Source organism: Chrysochloris asiatica, unplaced genomic scaffold (assembly GCF_000296735.1).
Source record: "Chrysochloris asiatica unplaced genomic scaffold, ChrAsi1.0 scaffold00103, whole genome shotgun sequence".
NCBI lineage: Eukaryota > Metazoa > Chordata > Mammalia > Afrosoricida > Chrysochloridae > Chrysochloris > Chrysochloris asiatica.
This window is the reverse complement of record NW_006408621.1, coordinates 10,034,573-10,052,608: the sequence shown is the minus strand read 5'-3', so window position 1 is coordinate 10,052,608 and position 18,036 is coordinate 10,034,573.

Sequence of the window (18,036 nt, the reverse complement as noted above, 5' to 3'; positions counted from 1 at the left end):
GAGTCTATCCCACCTTAATTTAGAGATCATATCAGGAATTGATTTGATGCATTAGACACTAGTGATCAAAGATCAGAAGAGTTGTAGTATGACATAAAGAACATCATACAGGAAAAAAGCAAAAGGTATTTAAAAAACAGGAAAAAAGAAAAGAATAATGCAGATGTCAGAAGAGATTCTGAAACTTGCTCTTTAATTTAGAATAGCTAGAGCAACTAGAAGAAATGATGAATGAAGTCAAAGAGCTGAACAGAAAATTCCAAAGGACATCTTGAGAAGACAAATTCAAGTAATGTAATGAAATGCGCAAAGACCTGAAGTTGGAAAACCAAAAGAGAAGAATATGCTCTGCATTTCTTAAGCTGAAAAAAAAACTGAAGAAAAAAAACAAGCCTCAATTTGCAATATTAAAAGATTTTATGTTATTCTGCTGTAGTACTATGGGATCAGCCCTGAACTGCAAACCAAAAGGTCAACAGTTCAAACCCCCAGCTACTCCTCAAAAACCCTATACAGGGTCCCTATGAGTGATCCAATGGAACACAGAAATAATCTAACAATATCATTAATATCACATGCAAGTAACATTTTGCTGAAGATATTTAAAAACAGTTGCAACTTTACACCAACAGGGAGCTGCCAGAAATTCAAGTCAGATTCAAAAAAATATGCGGAATAAGGGGTATCATTTCTGACATCAGATGGATCTTGGCTAAAAGCAGAAAATATCAGAAAGTTATTTACTTGTGGTTTATTGACTATGAAAGGCATTTGACTGTGTGGATCATAGCTAACTATGGATAACATTGCAAAGAATGGGTATTCCACAACACTTAATTTGCTCAGGAGGAACCTGTACATTGACCAAGAGGCAGTCATTCAAACAGAGCAAAGGGATACTGAATGGTTTAACATCAGGGTTGTATCCTTTCACAATACTTCTTCAATCTGTAGGGGGAGCAAATAATCTGAGATACTGGATTATAGGAAAAGGAATGTGGTATCAGGACTGGAAGAAGGCTCATTTACAACCTAAGATACACAGATGATGCAACCTTGTTTACTGGAAGTGAAGAGGACTTGAAATACTTACTGATGAAAATCAAAGAATGCAGCCTTCAGAATGAATTGCTCCTCAGTGTAAAAAAACAAAAGTCCTCACCATGGGACCAATAAATAACATCATGATAAATGGAAAAAAGATTGATGCTGCCAAAGACTTCAGTTTATTGAATCTACAATCAATACTCCTGGAGGCAGGAATGAAGAAATCAAAAAAACATATTGCATCAGGCAAATCTGCTGCAAAAGACCTCTTTAATGTGTGCAAGAGCAAAGATATCACTTTGAAGACTAAGGTGTGCTGGACCCAAGTCTTGGTATTTTCAATCACTTCATATGCGTGTGAAAGTTGGATAATGAATAAGGAAGACAGTAAAATAATGGATGCATTTAAATCATGGTGTTGTCAAAGAATATTGAAAGTTCCATGGAATGCCAGAAAGACAAACAAATCTGTTTTGGAAGAAATACAGCTAGGATGCGCTTTAGAAACAAGGATGGTGAGACTTTGTCTATCATACATATTATGAGAAGGGGTCCTAAAGAAAGGCATCATTCATGGAAAAGTGGAGGGTCAGAGTAAAAGAAGAAAACCCCCAACAAGATGGACTGACACAGTGGCAGCTACAATGGGCTCAAACATAACAATTGTGAATGTGGTGAAGGACCAGACAGTGCTTCATTCTATTGTACATAGGGTCTCTATGAGTTGGAGCTGACTCGACAGCACCTAACAGTGACAACAAGGTGGGACCTGAGATTCTGTATCTTAAGAAATTTACAATGTGCTGCTTGTCCTGGACCAGTCCATGAAAGGTGAGGTCCTAAAGTGTCTACCTCAATGCCTGATATGAGTTGTCACTCAAAACGAGTGACTGGTCAATTTTCATTATCATCTCTTTGTGCCTTTATCTATCCTTAATCCTTTTCTCAGCATCCCAAATGACATCAGTGATTTTGCTTACGACTCAATGACTTTGCCTTTTCCTTAAACTTTCTTCCTTTCAACATAAAATTCAAACTGCTTCCCTGTATTTGAAACCTCCCCCAGACACTGTAGCGATGTTTCCTTCCTGTACTCTCTCCTTCCACCATTAAGTCACGTCTTTGCCTCTTGGTTTTCTAGTCTGATCATGCAGACTAATAGAATTCCTTGGTTCTATCTACCAGATTGCTCCAGCTGATCACACCACACAAACTGGTTTGGCAGAGCCTTCTGGCATCATCACTATTGTCCCTTTGGTGGTCTCATTTATAGAAGGATCCCCCGAGTGATGAGAAGCCTAAAGTCCCAGATTCAGCAAGAATGTAGGTAAGGAATTTATTCCAGTCTTTGCCCCCAAAATATTTCCTGATCCTGCAGAAAATAAAGGGGATTGGGAGTAGGAAGGAGCAGTAGGGACTCTAAGCATCCAGAAGCCACAGAGGGTACAAAATGAGGGCAAACAATGGACTCACATTAAGTCCCACTCAAGCTAGGGGTCTGTGTGACAAAGTTCTGCTTTTCTTTTAGAGAAGCTTCATTGTAACAGGTATAGGAAGGGTTCAGGACCGTGGCCCCAACCTTGACCTTTGGTAATTTGGTTAGGTCAGGGACCTCCACGTCTAGTGTACCAGAGTCTCCTACCAGTGACCTCTGTGTTTTCCTTGGGCATACCACTGTCTAAGCTATGTTAATTGAGGGGCTCTGTGTGCCAGGCACTGTACTAAGCACCCCACAGACCTAACTTCAAATGTATTACAACACCCCTTCAAGGAAAAATATCCCCGCCTGTTCTAGTTGAGAAGTGATTGAAGTTGTCAAAGACTTCATTTTGTTCCGATCAACCATCAACACTCAGGGAAGCAGCATCAAGAAATCAAATGACATATTGCATTGGGAAATAAAGTGTTCAAGAGCAAAGGTGTCAGTTTGATGACTAAAGTATGCCTGATCCAAGCCATGGTATTTTCAATAATCTCATGTGCATGTGAAATTTGGACAATGAATAAAGAAGACTGTAGAATAATTGATGCATTTGAGTTACGGTTTTGGAGCAGGATATTAAATACCATGTACTGCCAAACGAACAAGCAAATCTGTGTAGAAAGAAGTACAGCCAGAATGCTCTTTAGAGGCCAGGATGACCAGACTTTATCTATCATACTTCAGACATATTATCTGGAGGGACTAGTCCTCGGAGAAAGACATAATGCTTGGTAAAGTGTAGGATCAGCAAAAAAGAGGATTGAGATTGATTGCCACAGTAGCAGCAGCAATGGGTTCAAGCATAGCAACAATTGTGAGGTTGGTGCAGGACCAAGTAGTGTTTCGTTGTGTTGTGCACAGAGTCATTATGAGTCAGTATGGATTTGACAGCACCTAACAACAACAACGGAGTCCTGGTGTGGCGCTGTGGGTTTATGCGCCAGACTGCAAAGCCATTTGAACTGTAAGGTTGGTGGTTCAAGCTTACCCACTGCTCCTCAGAAACTCTATACAGGGTCTCTATGGGTCGGAACCAACGCAAAGGCATTTAACAACAACAACAACAGTTAAAGGACATACTCAAAGTACCAGAGAAAGTAAATAGCATATCTGGGATCTGAATCTGGCTAGAGCTTTCTGACTTTACACACCAAAAATTGAAAGAAAAGATACGTATTATGAGAGGGCTTCAAAAATTCTTGGAAAAATTCCATTATCTTGTAATTCTATTTTTTCATGAACATTTTGAAGCCTACTCATACATGTATGTGTGTGTGTGTAAATGTGAATATGTTTTTAACAATATTGAAGATCTCTAATTGTCCATCTCATTTTAGCAGCATGAATGCTCATAAAAGGCAGGAGAAGCATCCAGTCTTGTGTGTTGTCAGGACTGAGAAAACATTAACTCTGTAGGTGAGAGTAGGACAGGACGGGCTCTGTTGCATGGGAGCCTGTTTCTTTCATTTTGAGTAAGTTCCATGGATGTCTTCCCAGAAGTATTTCCTTGGGACCCCACACTTTACTTATGTTACTGATTTAACTTATTGACTCTAACACTCCCCACCCCACCCCCTCGCCTTCCTCCCCTGCAAGTCCAGTCTCACAGAGAAGTTCACAAAGACTGAATTTCATAATTACTTTAAATTATGAAAGTAAGAGTGTGAATAACAGGGGTCATTAATGGTGAGTCACTACCAACTCACTAAGGAGGAGCAGAGTATTGTTAAGTCAGCAAGAAACAGGACGTAGCCTTTGCCTCTACAAGAGAAGAAAACTCTAGAGAAGCATGTGCTAGTTCCCTGCTGTGTGCCTTTAAATGGCATGGCACTGTGGGTTAATGCACTGGACTGCAATCAGTTTGAACCACAAGGTCAGCAGTTCAAGCTTACCAGCCACTCCTCAGAAACCCTCTACAGGGTCGTTATGGCTCCTAACCAACTCAAAGGCACTTAACAATAACAACAACAACCTCTAGTGGGATATGGGCATGGGTGGTGACAGGTAGAATACAAACACAATTTAAAGAGAAAATTCCATGAAAAAGGTAGAAACAGCCCAAGTGTCCATCAACAGATGAATGAATTTACAAAAATGGGGTATGTGTGTGTGTGTATGTGTATGTGTACTCATAAAAGGAGAAATGGAGTTGAAACCAGTATGCTGAGTGAAATAAGTTAAACATAAAAATGACAAGCGTTGTTTTATTTCATTTCTATGAAACTTCCAGAAGAGGAGAAGGTATAGAGACAGAAAGTGGATCAGCAGTTGCCAGGGGCTGAGGAGAGGACTGCTTAACAGATTTTCTGTTTGGGGTGATGCAAAGCTTTAGGAGACAGTGGTGTTGGTTGCAGAGTGGGTATAAACAATGGCACTGAAGTGTACACTTAAAAATGGTGAAAATGGCCATTTTTTATGCTATAAATTTGCTTTTAAAGAAGTAAATGTACAAAAGATGTTGGCTGAACAGTATCTCTGTGAGTGGAGACTATAAGAGCTCAAAGAAGGACCTTCTGAAGGTTGACGTGGACAGGAAGGTGAGAGTAAAAGCAGGAAAAAGCAGCAAATAGTTGGAAACAGCCCAAGTATTTACCTATGGTGGACTCAAACTTCCAAACTTTGAGTTTGCAGCCAAGCACATTAACCCTTTGTACTACCCAGGGCCACTAGTATCACTACTTATTAGGTAAAAAATGGGAAGGACCTATTTAAGCCCTAGTTCTTTTCATCTGTAATAAACATAGCAATGGCTGAGACTTGAAGGAAGAAAGGCAGTTAGTGGGAACGGTGTTTCAGGTAGAAGGTGTTTCAGTCCAAGGGATGGGAAAGTAAGCCCAGGGTATTCTCCGGGAGCTGGAGAGAGCAGTGGTGCTGTGCACGAGACACAGTATAGAAATCTAGAAGGACTGCCTGTCAGGGAGGAGGGCTGATCACCTGGAGGTCTTCGTAAGCCAGGCCAATGAGCGTGGCCAGTTGTTGTTGTTGTTAAGTCCTGTGGAGTTGGTTCCGACTCATAGTGACCCTGCACAGGGTTTCTGAGGCTGTAAATCTTTATGGGAGCAGAACGCCTCATCTTTCTCCCACAGTTTCGAACTGCTGACCTTGAGGTTGATCCCCCGACTTGTAACCACTATGCTACCAGAGCTACTGAACATGGCCAGTACACAGTAGGAAATAAGAGTCACTAAAGGGCCCATCTGTTTTGGAAGAGGTACAACTGGGATGCTCCTTAGAAACCACGATGGTGAAATTTCGTCTAAGTACTTTGAACATGTTATCAGTAGGGACTAGTTCCTGGAGAAGGACATCATGCATGGTAAAGTAGAGGGTCAGTCTCAACAAGGTGGATTGACGCAGTAGCTGCACCGGAGGGCTCAAACACAGGAAAGATTGTGAGGATGGCACAGAATTGTACAATGTTGTGTTCTATTGTACATAGGGTTACTACGAGTTAGAACTGACTCATCAACAATTAACTTAGGAGCCCTGGTGGTGCAGTGATTAAGTACTTGGCTCCTTACTGAAAGATCAGCAGTGCTAACACACCAGTTGCTTCATAGGAGAAAGCTGTGGCATCTGCTTTAGTAAAGATTTACAGCCTTGGAAACCCCATGGGGCAGTTCTACTCGGTCGTAAAGGGTTACTATGAGTCCCAATCAATATAATGGCAATGGGCTGAAGGGACCAACTTAGGAGAGTAGGCAGGCAGGGTTAATAAGTAGCAGACAGGACATCTACAGTCAAGGAAATTGGCATTGGTTCCTGGCTTCACCGCTTACAAGTACCAGTTCTGATTCTGGGGGACTCCATGTGCGTCACAGTAAAACTACACTCCATACATACATTTTTTGGAAGCAGATTACCTCTGGTGGACTTGAACTTCCAACCTTTGAATTTGCAGTCAAGCACATGAACCATTTGGCACCACCCACGGTCACTGATTTAACAACTTGTTGTTATTAAATGCCGTCAAGTTGGTTCTGACTCACAGCGACTCTCTATAGGGTTTCCAAGGAGCCGCTGGTGAGTTTGAACTGCCAATCCTAAGCTTACCAGTCCAGTCCTTATCCTACAATGCCACACCAGGATTCCAGTTTCACTACCTGTTAGGTAAAAAATAGGAAAGATCACACCTATTTGAACCTTAGTTACTTTCATCTATAAATTGAACATAGTAAGAATTTCTCATATTTTTTTCCTGTAAGCAATAGTTCAATAATAATAATACACATAACTAGGTGAAGTAGATACTAATGGTACAGAGACAGGCTTGGACAATGAGCGACTAGGTGCTGACCCTGCTCTGAAAACTACGTCATCTGCCACTTGGAGACTCACATCCTGGTCCCAGAGCTGATTAAGAGAACATTGATCCGGCAGCCCACGACAAATACATCTCCCAAAGAGTAGTAGATGAACTATGGATGGGATTGTCCATAGTACATGCAAGAGGTGGGCTTCTCCAGCGATAGAGAAACTTGTCACAGGGTCTTTCTGGGGCCTTTCCTGGCATTAGAGGACAAGCACCATGTTTAAGACAGGTCTGAGTGGCAGGGACATCAGGACCTGGCCCAAGGAATCTGCCACTACTCCCTGGCCAGGGACTTCTGGAGGGGCCATAGAGGAACAAGGACACAGAAGGACTGACTGCCACCAACAGGACACTTCTATGTAGGACATGAGCCAGGGGTCCAAGCAAAGGATAGTCAGTTTACCTTTCAGCTAGTAGATTAGATGAACAAATAGTATTAAACCTCTCAGAACAATGGGCCCAAAAAGGGCAGGGCCAGGGAAAGGCGTGCATCCCTCGTTCCTGCCTCCAAAGGCCGCCTGGGTGAAAAGTTTGTGGTTGAGCTGGGAGTGACCTGCAGGGGCTGGGGCCTCCTGCTTCTTCCGGGGTGGATCTAAAACCTGTGCCTGGCCTTCTGATTCACAGGACTATATGCCTTCGATGATTCATTATGCAGTTTGAAGTCAGATTCTATTTGGAAAATAATTCTTTCCTTGCATATCCGTTCAAGTGGGGCACGTCTGCATAAATATACTATTTGTCATCACAGCCCTGCCATTTAGGTATTTTTATTCTCCATTCTACAAATGAAGACATTAAGGCTCAGGGAACTTGATCCCAGTTCTAGAATGATAAATCACATAATTTAATCCCGATCTCACTCACTCCCATGCCCCCCTGCAACCTCCACCTCAGAGCCCCCCACTCCTACTCCCAAGATGCCACATGGTTCTCTTGCATGAGCCTGCACTGAGACTTTAGAAAGTTTTGTAAATCAAAGTTTTTTGCTTCTATTTTTCATAAACACAGGCAATTTGGGGAAATTTTACCCCCATTTTCCCTCTCCTGTGTTTGTCCATTACTATACACCCCTACCATTAGCTTTTCAGACTTCCAGTGCAGCAACTAAGGAGAAATACTACGTGAAGCTTGGATACCAAGTTTGGTCAAATGGAAGGTTTAGGGACTCAAACATATTATTTAGGAGCTCTGGTAGCATACTGGTTATGAGTCGGACTACTAACCTCAAGGTCAGCAGTTTGAAACTACCAGCTGTTCAGTGGGAGAAAGATGAGGCTTTCTGCTCCCGTAAAGATTTACAGCTTCGGAAACCCTATGTAGGGTCACTATGAGTCGGAACTGACTCCAAGGCACACCACCACCACTACTAGTATGACTATAGCAGAAGGGAGCACGGTGGGTGAACCACAGGATAAGCACTAGACCGTGAACCACAAAGTCAGCAGTTTGAGCCCACCAGCTACTCTGTAGGAGAAAAATGAAGCTTTCTGTGCTCGCAAAAGATTTAAAACTGCAGAAATCCTGTACATGGTTGCTATGAATTGAAACCAACTCCACAACACTTAACAACAACCACAACTATAACAGAAACACCACAAGTGGATGATTTTAACAAACCCATTGATTTTGTCATGATTTAGGAGACTAGAAGTACAAATTCACACTCTAGGGGAAGGCTTTCTTTCTGCATTGGTTTTGGGTACAAGTCCTTATCACTTCAGCTTCCATTTCCTGGTTCCTCAGAGATATCTATGTATCTTACCTCATCTCTGCTCCCCTTACTTGCTAGTTTAGTCTCTTTTATATCTCAAAAGAAATTGACTCCAGACACATGCTACACTAATCCTGTCTCATCAACATAACAAAGACAACCCATTCCCAAACGTGACTAGATCCACAAGCATTGAGGCTAGGATTTACAGCACATACCAATCATGTGGATGACTCAGGAGCTGGCAACATTTTGTTCTGCTGCCATTAAGTCGGAGCTGTTTCTATGACAACTAACAACTGCACTAGTAAAAATGGCCTTCATTTTGTAAGCATCTACTGTGCGCTCAACACTTGAGTTCATATACAAGGGGGCTTCAAAAAGTTCGTGGAAAAATTAAATTTAAGAGTGAATGGAATTTTTCCATGAACAATTTTGAAGCCCCCTCATATATGATCTTATTTAATCTTGTAATTATGCCTGTTTTGTATATTAGGACACAGAATCACAAAAAGATAGCATAACTTGTCCAAGATTGCTGAGAAGGTAAGTGGTGAAGCTGGATTTGAACTGCTAAACTTTGACTCCAGACCATGTAGTTATAAGCACTGATCTTGATTCACACACATACATGCTCAATCTGCCTTGATCATTTTGAAAATCAATTTGTGGCAAATAGTCTTGTCCTGAGGCCTTTCCACGGGAAACGGCATCACCTTCCGCTCAGCGTGAGCCAGATAGCTAAGAGCCATCTTGATTCTTTTGTTCAATGTATTTTCACATTCTAGAAACTATTAAGTAGGAAAGTCTGATATAAAAACCCATGCAATAATTCTAGGCAACAGAATTCAAATGCTTTAAAATGGTGATTCTTCTTCCTAAACTGTAAGCATTAGTTTCTGTTAGGTCTTTAGCTGTGAAGTGGGCTGTACACATCATACGAAATCTAGTTTATTGACAAACTCTGTCCCTCATCCCAACAAGTAAGCTATCCAGCCTAAAATAAATAGAACTTTTATGACTAGCCACACTGTTTTCACTTCTAAACAAACCTAAAGGAAAGAACACCCATTACCAACATATTTGTCTATTGTAAATTGCCGTCATGAAAATCAACAGTTTAAACCTTTCAGGTGTTTGGGGTTTAGAAGTTGGGGTGTTGGGGTGGGGACTTGGTGAGGAGGTAAAGTCTTTTAAAAGAGTATGGAAGGAACCTCCACTTAATCTAACTTTGACAACCCAGGTATATTCTAATGAGAACAGCAGAGTACAGAAAATTCTTATTATTCTAAAACGTGTTCATATGAAATGTTCATGGGAATGGGGAAGAAATAGAAACTATAACTGTCTCAGACCCCCAGCCTGAGCAGTGGGAAGTATATTCCCATGTGATCTTCTGGGCATGGATAGAGGCCAGCAGTGTCCACCCAACAGCTGTTTTGCAGGTCACAGCCTCTCTGGAGTTCCCAAGACTCACCTCCACATTCCCTAGAACAGTATAGAGTGACACAAAGACACTGTCTGTATGTGTCTGACTCTCCAGGCCTGTTTCACCTCCAGCAGTGCATGTTTGCTTTTATACATACTGTAAATATTCCCTTTACTTAACTGAAACTTTTCATTTTAAAGAGTATGGATACAGGCAGTCTTCCGGTGTCAAAGGCCTAAAGTGCTCGAAGACGCTACCGGCTCCCAGTGAAACGAGTGTGGTCATGGTCTGATCTTGAAAAGCACTTTGGCTCTTACCTTAAGAAGCCCTCAGAGCCTAGGAAAATGGAGTTCCCAAACAGAATAAAAACAGTGACTGTTCTGTGCTGTGTATTACACCAATGTTTGTTCTGTGGTTCACCGTGCCGTGAAATGATACCCACCAGCTAAAGCAGCAAAAAATAATTTAGCCAAGGTTTTAAACCTATACAGAACCCAGCTCACAGGAAGGCCACAAAGCCCTTCTCCCTGAAGCAATGTTATAAAACAATGTTATAAAATACTTTAACTTGTGAATAGAGGAAAATGCTGTTAACTGTTGGTACATGGAGGGGATCGCAATCATGTAATGAAGCAAAGTATATGATTTGTTGAGTCTAAAATGAATGATCTGCTCTATAAGTTTTCACTTAATTCATAATTTTTTTTTTTTAATATGCTTAAACTTCACACAGCTATTTTAAGAGATGCTTATGTTAACTATGAAGGTTTCCTAAGGTTTCCTAAACCTGGCACAGAATACTTGACCATAGCTTTATTTCAATTAAGTAGAAGGCGAAAGCTCTAAAAAAATATATAGTACTATCTTTAAGAATTTCAAGGCCAGCAGTTCAAATCTACCAGCCACTCCTCGGGAACCCTATACAGGGTCACTATGATGAGTCAGAAGCAGTTCAGTGGCATTCAACAACATCTTTAACGACCCTTGGTGGCGCTGTGGGTTAAACATTGGGCTGCTAACCACAAGGTCTGTGGTTCAAACCCACCAGCTGCACCATGAGAGAAAGAAGACATTTTCTGCTCATGTACAGATTTGAAATTTACAGGGTCAAGGAGCTCTGGTAGGTAGTGGTTACGAATCGGGCTGCGAACCACGAGGTCTGCAATTCGAAACAACCAGCTGTTCCCCGGGAGAAAGATGAGGCTTTCTTCTCCCGTAAAGATTTAGAGCCTCGGAAACCCTGTACAGGGTCCCTATGTGTCGGAGCCGACTCCACGGCACACAACAACAACAATACAGGGTCATTCTGAATTGAAACCAGCTCAATGGCAGTGGGTTCGGTTTGCTTTGATTTTACCTTAAAATGCAGATTGACAAACACTCTGTTCACAAATAACCTAAAATATATAGTATAAATGGTTAAGCCTTCGACTACCAGCAGAGAGGTTGGCAGTTTGAAACCACCCAGAGGCACTCAGAAGAAAGGTCTGGTAATCTGCTTCCCAAAGGTCACAGCCTCGAAAACCCTATGACGCACCAGTCTACTCTATACTCATGTGGTAGCCATGAGTCAGGATCGACTCAAGGGCAATTAAAAACAACATACCGTATCAGACTGCTAACGGCAAAGTCGTTGGCAGTTCAAACCCACCAGTCTCTCTCAGAAACCCTCCACAGGGTCGCTATGAGTCATTTAATAAACAACATCCTTCCCTTAAAAGAGCACCGGTGGCACAATTGTTAAATGCTCAGCTGCTAACCAAAAGGTCGTCAGTTCAAACCAATTTAGCAACACCACAGGAGAAAGACCAGACAAAAAGCTGGTTGTTGTTAAGTTTTGTCAAGTGAGTGCCAACTCACAATGCCTCTGGAAAGCACTTCAGAGGAGCGGCTGATGGGTTTGAACCAACAACCTTGTGGTTAGCAGTGCAGTGCTTAGCCTACAGTACCACACCAGGATCCCCCCTATCAAGATTGTTGTTGTTATGCGCTGTGGAGTCGGTTCCGACTCATAGCGACCCTGCACAGGGTTTCCGAGGCTCTAAATCTTTACGGGAGCAGAAAGCCTCATCTTTCTCCCGCAGAACAGCTGGTGGTTTCAAACCACTACACTACCAGAACCATCAAGATTACAGCCTAGAAAAACTCTATGGAGCAGTTCTACTCTGTTACATGGCTTAATTACTATGTGTGGGGGTCTAGGGCACACAAGGGCTTGTTTGTTTAGCTGAAGGTCTGAATGTGTGGTATGGTATTAGCATTCAAAGAGGGTTGTTTGTTTGTTTGTTTAAAAATAACCTGTACAGAGATGAACTCTATATTTTCATTCTTTTGGGAGATAGTTTTAGTGTGTTGTTATTGTTAAGTGCTGTCAAGTCGAGTTTGACTCATAGAGACCCTGGTGAGTTTCAACTGCCAACCTTGTGGTTCAAACCTATCTTGCGATCCAGTGCTTATCCTATGGCACCACACCAGGACGCCAGTTTTAGTGAGGTAAAGTAGAAAGAAGGGTTTGGAAATCAGAAGGACTAATTCAAACCCAGATTCAACCAGCTCATTGTGGTCAGAACAGTTTTTTAACCCCTCGAAGTCACAGTCTTGTTTTCTATAAGCCTAGGTCACAGGATTGTCCAGGCAATTAATATGACCAGTGTTAACTCATCTCTTCATAGCAACATTATTTTCTAATCCTTTCTTTTGTGTGGATCATCCTTACCAGATAACTCCACTGTGTAGCGTCTCCCTGTTACCCGCCTGCCCTGGTGACCTAAGACTTGGTCCACGTGAGTCATGGACCTGGCCCAGCATTGCAGAAATTCCTTCTATTCTTCCCAAATTCTTCTCATTTTTTAACACTCTCTGTCCTTTTCCCCAGGTCAAAAGAAAGGGTCTGAACTCTACAAAAAAAAAAAGACTTATTTTTCCCATAGGCTGTTGAATATGAGTCCTGGTGGGTGTGGCACTGGACTGCTAACCACAAAGTTGACAGTTCAAATGTACCAGTCACTTCTTGGAAACCCTACACAGGGTCACTATGAGTGGGAACTGACTTGATGGCACTTAACTTAAATGGAAATCCTCTGTATCCCAAGGAATGCTGGCAACATTCCTTCTAAAGAATTCTTCATTCAGCATTCCTACCTGTTCTTCATGGAACTTGGGCTGATCATTACAATGATTTCTGTGGGATTTTTAAAAGTAAGATCTGAAAAAGCAAACATCTATGTGTTATCCTTCTTATTGTTTAAAAATAGAGGATTGATTTTAAGTTAGCTATTCCTCATATCCTGACCCATCCCTCGAGTTTTAGGTTTAATATTTTGTAGATTGCATGATACGACCTATTGACCCAGGTCCTTATGTGCCATGGTCAAGCCGGAAGGACCATCCTTCCCACTGCTTTGCAATCAGGAGGCTGACAACCCCCCAGCCAGCCGCCCATCAAAGTCCCTGTTGGGGACTCTCTCCCCCAGCAAGTCACCTCCCTTCCCCCACTTTCCCAAACATCTTAGGCAACTCAAATAATCCCAATTACACTCAGGTTGTTTAAACAAACAGCGGTACAATTCTCTAGGCCAAAGCCCCAGCTGAGGGATTCCCTTGGGCTGACTCTCATCACCTCCACCCCTTATTGCAAGGCCCTTCTTAGGGAAGAGCAGCCCTGGCAAAGACAATGGGCTCTGGGTTAACAGTGGGCAGTTTACCATGTCTCAATGTTTGCAGACACTTGGTAAAGTGTCCGAAGCCAAGTTTCCAAAGGACAATACCTCCACACTGCTGAGTTTGTTTAAGCAGGCAATCCCAGATAAGAGAGGAGTTTGCTGCCCCTCTTCAAAAGTCAAGAATGCAAGACAGAGACTGGAGGCAATGCCTAGGGAAGTTAGGGCAAATTCCACTGGAATAGAGAATGCTTGTTTCTCTCTATACCACACCTACCTTAAAAGAAGAGACTTACTGTAAAGCAGAGTCCCTGGGGGGTGCAAATGGTTAATGAGCTCAACTGCTAACCAAGAAGCTGGAGGCCTGAATTCAGACAGAGGGTGCTCCAAATAAAGCCCTAGCAATCTACTTCTGAAAGGTCACAGCCATTGAAAACAATATGGAGCACAGTTCTATGCTGACACACATGGGCTCACCATGAATAGGAATCAATTTGACAGCAAATGTTTTTGTTGTTGTTGTTATCATTCTTTTGTTTTGCTTTTTATTTTTTTACCCTAAAGAGAATGTGAAATCAGGGAATTGCCAGGATTTTTAAAAGATTTTCCAAGTAAGGCAAATGTAACATCAGACGAAACTAAACCCACTGCTGTGAAATTTATTCCAATTTCACAGCAACCTCACAGAGCAGAGTACAACTGTGCCATAGGGTTTCTGAGGCAATAAATCTTTAGGGGGAACAGACAGTATCTTTCTCCTTTGGACTGGCTGAATTGGATTCAAGGAGATTCAAGGACCCTTTACTGTTTTTCACTACACAAGTTTTCAGGAGGACTGACTATGCCTTCTCTACTGGGCAGCTTATGTTTTATGAACTCCCCATTCCATACTCAAAGTCTTCCATTTTCTGTTGGCATGCCAAAAAGATAAAGAACTTAGAATTCCCACCTCCAAGTCTTCAGGTCATTTTCTGCAAGGGCTGCCACCACACCCTTAAGGACCCACTGACAGTTTGATGGGTAAGGTCTATAATTCATTCAGTCACCCAACAAATATTTATAAGTTGTTGGCTTGGACCAAATCCATGATGGTACAGAGTTGGAAAACAAAGGTGAAGTCTAGATTCTAAGATACTATAGAAAGTGGTAAGTGTCTTAAGAGAAGAGCAAATAAAGATGTTGTGAGTTGTAAGAAGAGAAGACTTCTAGAGGAGTCAGGGGAAACTGCTCAGAGAAAGTTTCTCTAAGGAGATATTTGAGTCAGACCTTGAAACAATGGGAGCACACTCAGTAACACAACTGCAGATAAGCTCTTCCCTACCTACTTCAAGTTCTTGCTACTTCTCCTTGACCTATCAGACCCATTAAAACTAAGGTCCCTAGACTTGAAAGTTATAGGCTTTCACTCTAAAACATATACCAACATAAGGCATATAATTTTCCAGGGTGTCCAGACCCTTGAATTTGAATGTTTGCAGACTCACTTTTGATAGGGAATTGTTGTTGTTGTTGTTGTTAAGTGCCGTCGAGTCGGTTCCGACCCATAGCGACCCTGTACAGGGTTTCCGAGGGTGTAAATCTTTACGGGAGTAGAAAGCCTCATCTTTCTCCCGCGGAGCAGCTGGTAGTTTCGAACCGCTGACCTTTAAGGTTCGCAGCCCGATTCGTAACCACTACGCTACCAGAGCTAAGAGAAAATAAAATATCCATCCATCCATCCCTTCCATTTTCATTCATATTTTAAAGTTAGATAATATATCTGATCTACAAAACCATAAAGGAAAAAAAAAACTAAAGGGATTTTCCCCTTTCCATGTTCTTTGAAAAGCCCATTGATCTATCTCATAGTGACCTTGTGTAGGATTTCCAAGGAGCGACTGGTGAGTTTGAACCACCAACTTTGAAGTCCAGCACGTCTACAGCACCACACTAGGACTCCCAAAACTGTTATATATCACCTACGAAAGTCCATCAGACCTTCTGCACCTCCTTGGGGCTGCAAATATTGAAGTTTTTTTAAAGCTCAAAATCAGACACTCTACAAGTGTCTGTCACAAGCAAATCACAATCAGAACTCTGCATTTCTCTTCTCTAGTGTGAGGGGGCTCCAAAAGGTTTGTGGAAAAATAGGATGAAAAGATCATGTAATTTTTTTCATGAATTTTTTGAAGCTTCCTTGTTTCTGAGAGCTATGAATTCAAGAGAAGAAATCTGTCTTAATGAAATTCCACTAAGATGGGATAGACTGTAGCCATGAGAAAGATGCAAATAAAAACAATAATGAGATACCATCTCACACCAGCTAAAATGGCACTGATTAAAAAAACAAAAAAACAGAAAATATTGATAAAGATGTGGACAGTATGGACCTTTGATCCATTGCTAGTGGTGAGACTATGAAATGGTATAAGCACTATGGAAAACAGTATGGTGCTTCCTCAAAATACTAGAAATAGAAATACCTTATGATCCAGCTGTCTCACTCCTAGGTAGATATCCTGGCCAAATCCACTGCCATCAAGTTGATTCTGACTCACAACTGCCCTATATAGGATTTCTGAGACTGTAAATCTTTGTGAGAACAAAGAGACTCATCTTTTTCCTGTGAAGTGGCTGGTGGATTTGTATCATGGACCTTGGTGGGTTTGTATTATAGGCCAACACTGAGCCCACAGCACCACCACGGCTCCTTATACCCTTGTTATTGTTGGTAAGTGCCAGCTAGTCAGTTCTGATGCATAATGACCCTGTATAGGGTTCCTGAGGAGTGACTGGTGGGTTTGAAATGCTGACCTTGCAGTTAGCAATTCAGTACTTATCCTACAGTGCCACACCAGAACTCCCCTTGTATCCATTTGTTATTAAGTACAGTCGAGTCGGTTCCAACTCATAGCAGCCTTGTATAGGGTTTCCAAGGAGTGGCTAGTGAGCTTGAACTACCGACCTCGTGGTCCAGGGCTTTATGATCTATTCAAAGAGACATATGCACATCACTGTTCATCGCAGCATTGTTTGCAATTGTAAAAAAGTGCCCTTCAATCAGATGACTAGATCAGCAAAATGTGATGCATTTGATATTAAGCTATCATGTGATAATAGGTGAAGTAAGTCAATCACAGAAGGATAAATATTGTCTATGAAGTCAAGAACAGATATACATGTTTTCATAGTACAAGGGTACTGATGTGGCTCTGTAGGATCAGCACTGCACTGCTAACCACAAGGTCAGGGGTTCAAATCCATCAGACAGTCCTTGGAAACCCTATACAGAGCCATTATGAATCAGAACCAACTGGATGGTACTTAATAACAACAACAGAGACCAATGTTCACTTGTAGTTATTAAAGAGCAGATATTTGTTATTTTTGTGATAGGAAAAGTAGCACCAAATGTAGCAAATACAGCTTGATCAATGTAAATGATGCTACTAAGAAGCACATAAGAGAAAAGAATGTTTGTGCTAAGAATACGATACTTATAATTTGATAAAACACTAATAATAACCAGAAACAAAGTGTCTAGTCACATATATATGCATATAGTTACATATGTGTACAGGTAAGACATAGGTGTACACGGATAGAAGTCTCTATTTGTACGTGTATGTGCACATTATATCCTTAGACGGCACAGTTACAGATACTTCACAGAAATAACCAAATACCTTATGAGATTGCTTTTCTATGTTTGAAGTTTAGGACTTTAATCTCACTGAACAACTCAGTCAATCGGCATTATGTGGTTCACATTGTTCATGTTCTGCAACTTACTGAAGTAAGTACCATCTGGGATCTTAAAAGCTTACCCAGAGCTATTTAAGATATTACTGTTGGTCTCTACTCATCAGGAGCAAACAAGAAAGGAAACCAAAGTCTTCGAGAAGTAACTAGTCTACAGGACTCACACAAGAGCTTGCACAAATCTTAACCTTATTTACCTTGAGATCAGAAGAACTAGATGTTGTTTGGCTACAACTACATTCTAATCAGAGCTACAATAGATGGTCTCTGATAGAATGGGATAAAAATACAGAACAGAACTCAAACTTTTTGAAAAGTCCAGACTTGCTGGACCAGTTGAGACTACAGAACTTGAGACAATTACTCTGAGATACTCTTTAAACTTTGAGATGAAAAGATCCCCTGTGGTCACCTTTTAGCAAAATAACAGAGTGGCACACAAAATAAAGGATATTACCCATGAACACTCACTTCTAAGAAGCATTCTTTTTTTTATTATTATTAAATGTTTTTATTTTGGATTGAGTGAAAGTTTACAGGGCACATCGCACATCATCATCTTCACATTCAACCATTCATATAGCTTGTTTCATTACATTGATTATTATCCCCTCCATATATCATCAGTTAACAGTGTTTCTCTCTATCCTCTTT